Genomic DNA, 13,690 nt, shown 5'->3' on the forward strand with positions numbered 1-13,690 from the left:
ACCGTGCAATTACACATTGCACTCATTTCTCTTCTTTCCCATATATGTTTAATTGGCTATAGAGAGCTTTTCGAACTGCCTGCCTCTTTCCTTATTTGATTTTCCAAGCCACCAATGGCTTCAAACATTTTTACATCCTTTCTGCTGGTAAAGCAGCATATATCTTATCTTTGTTCAATTCTTCCCATTCTATATATTCTCTTTGTCTTCTCTATATATTCTTCCCACTTCTTATGCATTTATCCAACAGTTTGTGCAGCTTCTACTTGCGGTGGCTGTGGTAACTGATGATGCTGCTCTACCTTCTGAGATTTACTGGAACTCAATGCTACCCAATACTCCAATGCCAAAATTGGTTCAGCATCAACCTATTAGCTTATATATCTCTATAACCTAGTTTAATTTGCTACAGTGGACATTTTCTTCTTAATGTTGTTTATTATCAACAATTGCAAATAAATCTGAATGAATTATCTGAATATATACAAGTCATATCAGGTATCTATTTAAACTCTGAACTAAATCACCTTGGAAAGATGATTGTAGTTCCTACAGACAACGCACAGTGGCATTTTATGAAACGTGGTTCTTTAAAGGGTTTCCAGGAAGTATGTTTTCACAACCACAAACAACTGACTGCTGATGTTGATCATTACTTCCTGGAGGAAAGCTTGTATCCAGGAAAAGAGATGACTTTCGAAGTATCAGGAGACTACACTAGAGCCACCCTCTTATCCCGGCAAGTGGCTGACTCGATTCCTTTCTCCTCTAACAAACTACCTGACATCTTAGATGGGTTCTCAGTTGAACCCGGATCAATACAAGCAGAGGCCATGGAGGAGACAATCACAGCTTGCGAGAAGAGTACAGAAGATAATGAAGAAGAAGCAATGCACTGTGCAACATCGTTAGAGTCGATGATAGACTGGAGCATTTCAAAGATGGGGAAGAACATCACGGCAGTGGGGACAGAAGTAGATGGAGAGAATGGGCACAAGAAGCAATTCACCATCTCTACATCTTCAGGCGTAAAGCAAATGGCAGAAGGAAACCAAGTGGTGTGCCATGGGATGACATACCCATACGCTGTCTACTATTGCCATGTCATACATGGCACAAGGTCATACATGGTTCCCATGGTTGCTGCTGATGGCACAAAAGCCAAGGCCGTTGCTGTGTGCCACATTGACACCAAGGAATTCAGCCCTGACCACGTTGCCTTCAAATTGCTTAACGTTAAGCCGGGGAGTGTTCCTGTTTGCCACTTCCTTCCGGATGATACCATTTTCTGGTTTCCCAACTGGAAATTAATTCAAGGCCCCCAGTACTATCTCCATGCATGATTGCATATATAATTAAGTTATTGTATTATCGCACTTTATTGTCTCCACTAGATCTGTTATGTGATGAACCTTCCCCTATAATTTATCTTTCGATAAGCTTTTGCTAGTTCTTGTATTTTCTTTTTTGAGTATAAAAGCATGAAGAATGTTTGTGTTTTTATCTTCTGATTTTATAGTTTGTTGAATCAAACAAGCTTTTGAGATTAAAAGCATAAATAAGCCTTTGATTACACATGTTGCTTTACCATGTGTGACGATACAATTAAGACATTTTTGTGTCAACTTATTTTCTGTTGAAATTTATTTTTAATATAAAAATGTGACGTGAACCATAATTGTGTTATGTGGCATAAATTAATACTGTGTGGCATATTTCTTTTGCCACATTTGAGGCCATTAAACTTGGTATATATTTTTGCCATGTATCCAAACTTGACGCATGATATATATTTTGCCATATCTACAAATTTGCCATTCTCTCTCTCTATATAGATATATATATATTAAAAGGCTTTGAGCTTTTAGGCTAGGCTGAGAACTTTGGTTTCAAATCTCCTCACTGGTGCATATTGTGCAAGTTGATACTTTACCCTTTGGACTTTTAAATCATACTTGACTAGGAGATGCCCAGCATTGTTGGCACTCCTTGGAATGTAACACACTTATAACAGGTTGAAGGAGCTGAGAATGGCTCTGCAATCGGCAATTAGATGCTGGATTTGCCACGGAGGAGAAATGGTATTCTCCAACAGAGCCGAAATTACGTTCTTTGCGTCTCCCTCAATTACAACTAAAGTGATGTCCAACTCTAGGCAGAACTTCAAGCCTTCAAGAAGACTTCTGGCTTCCAATTCCACAGCCCACATTAGGGGCTGTCAGCTGTTATAGAGAGACCTTGTAATTCTTGTATATTTTGATTACATCAATAAAGTAGTTCATGGGCCAACACGGCACGACACGACTGTTCGTGCGGTGCCGCCCACGGCCCGTAGGATCCGTATCGAGCCGTGCTCGGCCCGTCTGAAAACTAGTCGTTGCCCCCCCCCCAATGGCTAGTTTTAGCTTTTTAGGGTATTTTTACATAAATACCCCCTAAAAGCTATATAGGGGTATTTATGTATTTTGCTTATAGAGGGGAGAAAAAATAGCACAAATGCCCCCCAACAGCTATATAACAACTAGTTTAGGGGGACTTTTTGGTAAAGTTATAAACAACTTTACAATGACCAAAATACCCCTCCCAACAACTAAAAAATAGCTAGTTTATAGGGTATTTTGGGTAATTGAATTATTTTCAATTCCTATAGATAGCCCTATCCTCCACCAATTTCATCACACCAATTGAACAATTGTCTTAATCTCTTCTCTCTCTCATACATTCTCTACAATCTGAGTAACTCTAATTGGTTGATTGTCTGATTCTCCAATTCTCAATTCTCAACTTTATTAAAGTTTCAACAAGAAGAAGACTTGCTCAACCAACTCAAGTATCTTAAGTTAGTAATTTGGGAAGCTTGGATGTTGAAAGACTTTAACCGTTGAAATCAAGTTGTGATTCTAAACCGGCAATATGAATAAGTCCAATTATATTAATTTTATATTTTTAGAATTTAAAAAAAAATGGCCAGCTCTTCCCAAAACCGATTCCCCAACATATTCACTATTGGCGATATTCAATCACATCATAATAGTGTTAGCACTGATGTTATTGATATTGATAGAAGTGGAACTTTCACCCCTGGTATCATGATAGTGTTATCATTGATGCTATTGATATTGATAGAAGTGGAACTTTCACCCCTAGTACTGATACTAGAGGAAAGAAAAAGAGGGCATCTAAGTTGAGTAGCCCGATTTAGAAAATATTTAAAGTAGAGAAAATTGAGGGAAAGGGAAAAAGAGTAGTTTGCCAAAAATGTATAAAAGACTTTAACTATTATAACAAGGGTGGTACTAACCATTTGAGCAAACATTTACTCACACATGAGAAAGAAGAAGAAGAAGAAGAGAGAAAAACAACACAAACACAAATTGGGAAGGGGAGTTTTGGGACATTTAAATATTCACAAGAAAAAATGAGACAAGAATTAGCAAAATACATTGTACATGCACAACAACCATTTATGTTAGCTGAAGATACTAAGCTTAAAAAATGGTTGTGTAATTCTGTAAATCCACAATATAAAAAAGTTTCTAGGAATACTATTAGATCAGATGCTTTAAAAATATTTTTTATTCATATAAACAAAATTTAGTTTATTTGTTATCAAATCTTAATTCTAAAGTTGCAATTACTTATAATGTTTGGACATCTAAATTCAACATAAGTTATATTTGTGTTACCGGCCATTTTATTGATGAAAATTGGCTTTTAAATAAAAAGAATTTTAAGTTTTACTAGGCTTGAATGGCCACATACTAACCCAGCTATTGTTGCAAGCATTTTAAATACTTTACATGCTTATGGAATAGAAAATAAATTATTTTCTATTAGTTTTGATAATGCTAGCAATAATTATTCCACAACAAATATTTTAAAATATCAATTAAAACCATGTTTAAATGATAAATTATTTCATATCAAATGTGCATGTCACATCTTAAATTTATGTCTTCAAGATGCCTTGAATATTATTTCTACTCATATTTCTAAAATTATAAATTGTATTATATATATTAAAAGTTCAGGGGCAAGAAAACAAGAATTTAAATATTTATGTCAAAATTATGGTTTAAAATATAAATGTTTTAGATTAGATGTAAAACATAGATGGAATTCTACCTATTCTATGTTAAAAAGTTGTATTTCTCATAAACAAATTCTTACTGATTTTTATAATGCCAAGGTTCTTAATGATATTATATTTGAGGAAAACTTGGAAATGGCAGTTTGTATAAGAGATTTTTTAAAACATTTTTATGATGCAACTAATGAATTATCAGGTATTTATTATCCAACTAGTTGTAATTTACCTTATCAATTAATGGTAATTAGTGATTATTTTACAAAATATAGAAATAATTCATAATTTAAATGTATTATTGAAATATGGAAAATAAATTTAAAAAATATTGGGAGAATGTTTCTCTCATTTATCGTTTAGCTGCAATATTAGACCTAGGATTAGGAAAAATGGTTTATATGAATCTAAAGTAGTAGGAAATATTTCTACAACTTGTACAACATCTTCTACTTCTGATCTTGAGCCCAGTAGTAGAAGAGAAAAACATTTTTATTTAATAAGTAGAAGGCAGAAATCTACTACTTTACAACAAGTTCATTTACTGAACTTAATTTTTATTTACAAGCAATTTTTTATAGTTTAGGTGAGGAAACAAATAATTTTGATATTTTATCCTAGTGGAGTAAAAATTCAAAAAATTATCCAGTTCTCGTCGCCATTGCACGTGATCTACTAACCCCTCCGGTGTCTATAGTTCTATTGGAGTCTTGTTTTAGTGCAGGTACCAAGGTAATGAACGACAAGAGAAGCTGCATGGACGATGAAGGTATAGAGATGTGCATTTGTTTAAGGATTGGCTAGATGCAGAAGATATATTACAAAACAAAGGAGGGTATGGCACCAGATATTTCACCTAAAGCAGATGATGAAAGTCATGATTCATGAAGTTGACTAGTTGCACAAAATTTTTTATTTTTGCAAATTATTTTAATTTTATTTAATTTATTTGTTTTTTAACAATGTAATTTTGTATTTTCAATTTGTAACTATATTGTATTTTTTATATTTTAATAATTTATTCTATTTTCATATTTCATTCATCCAAGTATCCAATGATCCAATCATTGTACTTGTAATTTGTATCATTCAAATTTAAATGAAATAAAATTTCTATTTTTCTTCCAATTTGTTATTCCATCATTCTTATCTGGTTAAGTATTTTTTTTTCATTTATGTATTGGATAACTTAGATTGCTCATTTCTCATTTCTTAATTTAAAGTTAAATATTTTAGTTTTATACTTTTATTTAGAAAAGAAATCAAAGATTTCAAAAACAAAAACAAAAAAGGTCAAAAAAAGCAGTCTAACCCAGTTCGGCCTAGGCCCAAGGCCCGCCGCCCTGTGGCCCAATCCAGCACAACCCAAGCCCATGGCCCAGGCCTGCGGCACGACACGGCATGGGTATGGGCCGTGGGCCATGCCAAGTCGACCCCAAATTTTTCACCGGAAAAAACGAAACGTCCCATGACAACCCACAAACCAAGATAACACAGCCCACACTTTGCACGAGACCGGCACGGCCCACTTCAATGAGATCCCCACCAAGTCGACCTGGTCGTAAACAATTCGGCCTGCTTAGTCACTGTATGGGCACAAATAGTTTGACATCTGTTTTTATACAAAATATATCTGCTACCCTCATTATTATCCCTAGCTACTCCTTATTTTATCAAAAAAATATATATACTTCTCCCACTTTCCTCAAGTCATATGCGTGTCAGCCATCCATTGTCTTTCCACACAGCAGGCCCCACATGCATCCCACAGCACATCCCATGTTCCCAACCAACCAAGGTATATATGAATTGTGTTTTGAAAGCATGGTAAAGTCAAAATACTTCAAAGTCCCAAATCCCAAAAGCCTAATTAAGAACCTCACGGCTTATTTTGTAGTTCATATAAGCCTATTTTGGCTTTCTTGGTTTTTCACTAACGTTTCATGTGGAGCCTTGTAATATGCCAGAATCCTGTGTCCATGCCATCCCAAATAAGTGTCAAAATAGTATCTTAAAGCTGTGTTTGGTTTGAAAGGAATGATAGGAATAGGAGGAAAAAGGTAGAGAAATATTTACAATGTTCACAGCCTAATGGGCTTTTCAGACCGTGTTACTTCTTTTTTGTACACCATAGTAGCAGAATCTGAATATCATTATAAATCATAAATGATCTCAATTGCACCAACTCTTGTTGTAGGGTTAAATGAACCATGAACATAGATGTGAAGTTTAAAAATGAGCTTTGTATCCATTGTGATAAGTGTTTGATGAAGGGATAGGAAATTCATCACATGGACACCAAAAGGTTGCGGAATAAAGGGGCGAATTTCAAAAATTTTTCTCTCCCTTCAACTGGGAATCGAATTCCCTATTTAGAAAATCATATTTTCAATGATCATTCTTGAATCATAAACTGAACCAGATCTGAACCAAAAGGAGTAGGGAGGGATAATACCTGATACAGAGAAGCAATATCTCTCAATGGAGGTGTTCACGCCCAAGGAATGATCCAAAATCTGCTCCCACTCAAGATGGCACAGTGTAGGGTGGAGCAGAATCAGTAGTGTTCTTCCAAAAGAACTTGACCCTTCACAAGAATCAACTGGGCGGCTTTGAATATAACTCCCACCAATCTTTTCTCCAAAAGATTGGTATCAATATCAAATCTTGATTTCTCCCAAGAACTGGAGATCGAACTGCTATAGGCGGCGGTTGTAGGAAGGAGGCGGCAAGAGAGTATTTGTAGGATGCAGAATTCTCTCTTCTAATAATCTCAGCTCTGAAGACAAGGATTTGTAGATTGCATGTCATGTCTAAAGGTTGTCGCCCCTCCTCCTTTTATAATCTCAAAGGGATCAGCTCCTAATCCCATTAGGAGTTGCTAACCCAAATCATATTTGGATTAGAAGTCCCTTTAAGTGATAAGGAATGACCCTTATCTTATCTGCAGATTAGATCAACCATCTCCTAATTTAATTAGGAGGCTTCCAGATCTAAATCTTATTCAGATCTTGGACTCTCTAAGTGGATAGGGTGTGGGCCCAATCCTATCAACTGATCCATCTCAGAATTCGCCCCTTAAGTGACTAATCAAATTAGCCCAGTTTGAAATGCGCTTAAGGTCCATTTAAGTTTATGTATTCATTTAGCCTTCCAAACTGCTGCTCAGTTGGGCTTCCTTGTATGGTGTGGGACCCAAACATTGATCTACACATCAGTCACATGGGTTCGGCCTAGCCTTTGTTACAAGGCCTGGCCGAATACACTGTTATGGACAGTGCACCCCCTGAAAACCATCTCATGGTCTCTATGGGCCCAACACTTACCCTAAGTGGTCCCTGTGCCAAGCCACCTTGTAACACCCAGGGACTGTGGGCAGATGCAAGATTAGCCCATCAAGTATTATCCTCAATGGTCTTACACTCAACCTCTCATCCCATAATGATCAGCCACATCGAGTCTAGGGGTCGGGTGTAACTTTCCAGTTTTGCCCATCAATCTCCAAGGTCTAGGGCAATATTGGAAATCTGGTCTAATTTAAAGATTTAATTAATCCTACATTGTATGTGCCTAGGGTCTCACCCCGGTAGCTGAGACAAGCCACCCCAATACTGGAGACATGCATGGAGTCATCTATATCTCCAATAGCCCCCCTCAAGAAGACCAGGTTAAGGAAATAGTGAGCTTGGCATGCAAACAAGTGAACTAATCATAAGACACTGGTTTGGTGAAGATATTGTATCCTTGATGAGGGCATGAAATACTGGATTCTCCCTAAGATATGTAACACTAAGGCTATGTTTGGTTTGAAAGAAAAAGTAGGGAAAGGAAATGAAAAGCAAGAAAATCTTTACAAACTTTATATAGGTTTTCATATCTTTCCCTTCCTTTTCCTACCTTTTCCTTCAAACCAAACATAGCCTAAAGTTGTCATACCACAAAGTGAACTTAGCATCCTCAAGGACATGAAGTTCATGTAGAAGAGACTGGAGCCATAAGATTTCAACAGAGGCCATGTCAATACCGCGATATTCACTTTTCATGTTGGAATAGGAGACAGTGGGCTACTTCTTTGATGACCAAGAAATGAGATTACTACCCAAAAGAATACAATTACCACTTTGGGATTTTCTATCACCAGAGCATCTTGCCCAGTCACATCTGAGTAAGCATGAAGCTAAAAATTGGAGAGAGAGAGAGAGAGAGAGAGAGAGAGAGTCCAAATTGTAAACCAAAATGGATGGGGTCATTCAAGTAGCATAATGTTCTCTTCACTACAGTCTAATGCTCAAACATTGGATTGTGCAAGAACTGGCACACCTTATTTACAGAGATATGTCATGTCTAGATTAGTGAGATACTGAAGAGCACATGAAATGCTCCTATAAGAAGGTGAATCTTCAAGAGGTTCACCCAAATCTTTGGAGAGCTTAGATGAGGTGGACCTGGGGGTAGAGATAGGGTGAGCTCCATCCATCTTGGCCTCCAATAGCAGATCAACATTGTATTTGTGCTAATTTAAGAAAATACCATCAGAAGAACAATGGGCTTCAAGGCCAAGAAACTCGTGAAAGGGCCCATGGTGTTTAAGTCACAAGTGTTTGTCCATGGCTGCATTGAGATCCATAACATGAGAAATATGAGAGCATGGGCTTAAAGGCCAAGAAACTCGTGAAAGGGCCCATGGTGTTTAAGTCAAAAGTGTTTGTCCATGGCCGAGATGAGATCCATAACATGAGAAATATGAGAGATTGTGATGTGATAATGATATCATCAACACAGATGAATACAAAAATAGTGTATCACTGTATTGAGGCTGCTAAGAGGAGAGAATAGTCAGCCTTGGAGGTAGAAAAACCTGTATCAAGCAACAAAAGACAACTTCTGAAATTAGGCTCGTGGAACCTATTTGAGGCCATAAATGGATTTTAGTAGCTTACAAACATGTATAGGAAAATCTATGTGAAAGAACCCTTGAGGTTGTCTGGACTGATGGAACAACTGCCAAGGCAGGAGGAGGAAGCCAAATATGAGAGATTGTGGTTTTTTTTGGGTTGAAGGTCACGTCCAAACCCAAGTCTGCGTTGAAGTACCCTCATAGGGTTGAGCCACTCACTAATATCAGCTCGAGGGGGAGAAGGGGAGTCTCCAGCAACGGCACCGCTGTTTGAGTTTGAAGACTGCGACTGTGCACATCTGAATTTGTACGGATGCTCAAATCAGGTGAATAAGGGCCAGTCGACTGCTCCATGGACGAGACGAGAGTGCTTATTCGACTGTGCACAGTCACCTGAAAAACGAAGCACTCTACCATTTCTCAAACCAGCACGGCACCGGCACCGCTGTTTGAGTTTGAAAACTCTAGCATGGCGACCGTTTCCCTTGCCTGCCTGCCTTGCTCTCCCTTTCCTTCAACTGCTCCCCCACTTCCCCTCTCCCTCTCGTCTCGTCTCGTCTGTACAGAAGCTTTCAATTTTTTTTGTGCGATTAACTCCCCCTCTTCCTCTCGTCTCGTCTATACAGAAGCTTTCATTGTTTTTGTGCGATTAACTCCCCCTCTTCCTCTCGTCTCGTCCGTTTCCACCTACCTTATTAACCCATCCTTACGGCTGCTCCATGGTAAGATATGAGAAATGGTAGAAGCCAATTTAGCGATCAGTAAGAATTGCAAAACCAAAGAGTGCTTCGTTTTAGATAGAAAGTCTTGGCGTCCTCCATTGTTCCTTAGGCGGTGGACAGTCGGTGCTCTGGAAGACACGGGAGAGGGATAATAAGCTTCGGAACTCAGGATTAATGACAGTGGTGGGTAATCAGACCTGGACAGCAACGAAGAAGGAGACGGTAGTACCGGTACTCGTCGTCCTCCATTGTTGCTCAGGTGGTGGCCAGTTGGTGCTCTCGTGGGCTTACCTTACTGGGCTGTCTTCAATTTCATCAGTACTCTGGTGGGTTCACCTTACTGGGTTGTCTTCGATTTCAGTGGAAGAAGAATAACAAGAGGTGGGAATGAAATGGTGGAAAGCAGTGCTGCTGGTGGTAAAGGTTAGCCATTGAATGGCACCCATAGGGAAGTCATGAAATGTTGGAAAGTTGACAAAATCCGTGGCCCACAGTATCAAGTTTCAACTAAATGATCAAAGAGAGCAAGCGGCTTTAGCAGACTGTGTAGAGCTGATGGACTTGTCCATCGATTTCTTTTGAGCGGCTGCTCCGGCAAGTACAGAGAGAACTTATATCCCACTTTATGGTTTGAGAAAGAGTGATAGATAGAAAGTGAGGAATGTGAGATTTGTAGGGAAGGGAAAGGGAGATGGAGGCGGAGGCGGAGACGGGATAGAAATCGTTGGGTTTGAAAGGTTAGGGTTTTGATGAATCAGAGTTTCTTTTCCTTTTCTCTTTTTATTTTGAAAAATTAAAGAAGAATAAAGGGTACAAATTTCATTTACAAATCTATAAATACATATTTTATACATGTATACAGGCATATATCATTAGAAAAAGATTTTTTATCGAATAATGGTATATATATGTATGCTACCCATATGTTTCCATTAGTTGGCGCCAATGGGACCAAAGTTAAGGCTGTAGTTGTGGGCCATACGAACAATTCGTTTTTCCGTAAATTATTTATTTGGATAAATGTAATTATTTGGGCAAGTTTTTCTTAGGAAACAATTGCCCTATCCATATTCTTTTATTTCTCAGGTAAATAAAGCAAGTTTTATTTTTCAGGTAAATAAAGCAATGATTATTTTAATCATAAAAATTTATTAATAAAAGGTTCATTCTTTTCTCATTCAAGTACCAGCAAACCCCCTATGTAGGAAAGTTATTTATCTACTTAGGAGATGGGTATCACTTGGATAAAATGATAATATCCAGGAAAATAAACTTTTCTTGTTCCTCACATAAATCTGAAAAAAAAAAAAAAAACATGGGATTCTTGGTCAATGGGAACCAAAATCCCATTGACCAACTTCCCCCTCTCAAAATCCACAGAAAGACCCCCAAAATTTGCTCCTAAAAGCATACCCTTCAAATTACTCCGGGTTAAGCACAACATTGTTCCCATCTGCCATTTTTTCAAGAGATTATAGATATGCCATGTATGTACATTTCATTATCGAGTTAAATGTGTCCTCAACTCATGTTCACACCCAGATTTATGCTTTTGGCAGATTATCTTATCTTATTTGAAATCTAAGTAGTTATAAATTTATATTGTCTTTTTAGCAATAATTAAAATATTGGTGTCGTGTGTTGTGTATTGTATTGGACAACTTGGATATGAATATGCTTTGGTAATACCTAGATGCAAACAAAAGATATAAACATTTGAATACATTAGGGAAATGCATACAAATCCTATAAATACATTATTTACAATAAATTTAAGGTCCAAATAGCCACAAATAAAGCATAAATACATATGAAATGTATATTTTAATGGTATAAAAGAAGAAATGTATTACAATAAATATAATAAAATGCATAAATATCATATAGCTTTATCAATGATACATTAATCAAAACTCCAAGACACAAATTATATAGATTTTTACAAAGTAATACATGCACAAAGCCATTATTTATTTATTATGTTAATTTCTTTTTAAGTCTAAGACACAACATAAGAAACTATTATATTTTAATTATTTTTACTTTTTAACAATAATAAAAAAGTCAACAAAATATTAAATTCTCAAATATCTCGTAAACAATATTTTTATTTTTATAAACAATAAATATGTTATTATAAAATATAAATTAAAATATTGATTAATAATTTATAAAAAATACATAACATCAACTTAAAATATATCAAATCTATTTAAACATCTGAGATACATATCGGATGAAAATTTATAATTTTTAATTACTAAAATAATGATTTCAGTGTTAGTATTTTTATTTCTATATATTATTTTTAAATATAAAAATCATTTTGTTGTAGATGTAGGTTAGTGGATTTAATAGATTCAATTTAATATTAAATTCTTGAATATTCGTAAACAATATTTTTATTTTTGTAAATAATAAATATGTTGTTGTTTAATGTAAACTAAAATGTTATTAACAATTTACAAAAGTATAAACAAATTTCTAACATGTCAAAATTCATAAATTTTAAACACTAAAATAATTATTCTATTATTGGTTTTTTATTTCTATAATTTTTTTGAGATAAAAAATCATTCTTTTGATATAAATGTGGGTTTGGTATATCATTTATCCCATATTTATAAAATACCGATTTTGAAGATTGTTTTCCTTTTTAATTTTTAGTTGAGCATAAACATAAAACATATAAAAGGTATTTTACTTTATCTATTAACTTGAAATCAGTGAGCAGCCTAATGATTTAAGGTCCCATATATAGGTAAGGGGCAACTGCATTTTTTAGTAGAGAGATAAGAGATTAAAAGGCACGCTGTTGGGTATACTTTTTAAGACTGCCATTTTCTATCTAGAAATAAGAAATCACCTGACCTTATGATACTAGAACTGTAATGGATTGTAAGGTTGTGTTTGGATAAGTAAGGCCCATAAGCACAAAGCCCCAACTTTAGCTGTTGAAATTGGGGGTTAAAAATGTTGAGTTCAAGCCAACGTTTTTGAACCGTTGTTGATTCGGACGGTTGGATCGTTTGGTCTGGGAACCATATAGGCAACTAGTTCCATTTTACTCCAAACCCGGAATCTAGTCAAAATCATTGAAAAAGTCAACAAACCATTGACCCGGGCAGTCGGACCGTCAATCCGTCGACCCATTCAATGGGTTTTGACCATTTTTTTATTTTTTTAATTTTTAATTTTTGATGTCAGAACGGACCGTCCGTTCGAACTGGACGGTCAGACCGTTGACCCGAAAATCGGTGCCCAAAACGGTTTCTTTTTTGGGTCATTTTTTAAAACGTTGGTTCAAACTATAATGTTTTTAAAGCAATTTTAAATGCTCAAAACACTTTCTAGCTCAATCAATGTTCAAAAAATTGTTACGTATTAGTTGATGGTTATAGACTTACAGTGTAGTGCTTTTCACTTATAATGAACAAAAAATTGAGCTTAGTTTGTATAAAATTTAGTTTGTATAAAATTAGAAGGCGGAAGTTGAAATTCCCAACGATTAAAATAGATGCCCCCAAAATTTGTATCAATGACATGATCATCTTCCTAAGAAAATTCCTGGTATAGAATTTTTCAGTATCATCAAGATGTTTTCTTAGATATAACAATAATACGAATTCCCCAAAGATACTTTCCTCAGTTCTGGGGCACCTCTTGCTGGTAACAAAGTGTGCGGTGAAGATCTGCACGAACTGGGCCCAGCTTCTTATTGACCCGGAAGCGAGGTTCCGGTACCAGGTGCGGACCACCCCTCTAAAGGTGGTGGTGAAGGCCACACATATGCATGACTCGCTGGCCCTGGCAATGTGCATTTGCGACTGGAACGCGTCGACGTGGTCGTTGGGGTCAAAGAACCCATCATACTTGTCCAGAGATGGGAGTTTGAAATCTCTAGCCAAGGGGACTGCCAGAAGTTCTGCTGAAAGGGGGGATGGAACTGAGAGAATGGGGACGGTTTTTACCTCGCCCGAGCTCATT

General features: G+C 36.4%; 1 pseudogene across 1 annotated transcript; it reads left to right on the top strand.

The window, feature by feature from the left end:
• The first annotated feature begins 290 nt into the window (after positions 1-290).
• LOC148852553 (BURP domain-containing protein 6 pseudogene) lies at positions 291-1,503 on the top strand (annotated as a pseudogene). The gene has a single exon (XR_016099626.1). The product of XR_016099626.1 is annotated as a BURP domain-containing protein 6 pseudogene (transcript).
• Positions 1,504-13,690: the final 12,187 nt, after the last annotated feature.

The sequence above is a fragment of the Nelumbo lutea genome, chromosome 5 (assembly GCF_056320005.1).
Source record: "Nelumbo lutea isolate HS-2025 chromosome 5, American lotus-T2T, whole genome shotgun sequence".
Taxonomy (NCBI): domain Eukaryota; kingdom Viridiplantae; phylum Streptophyta; class Magnoliopsida; order Proteales; family Nelumbonaceae; genus Nelumbo; species Nelumbo lutea.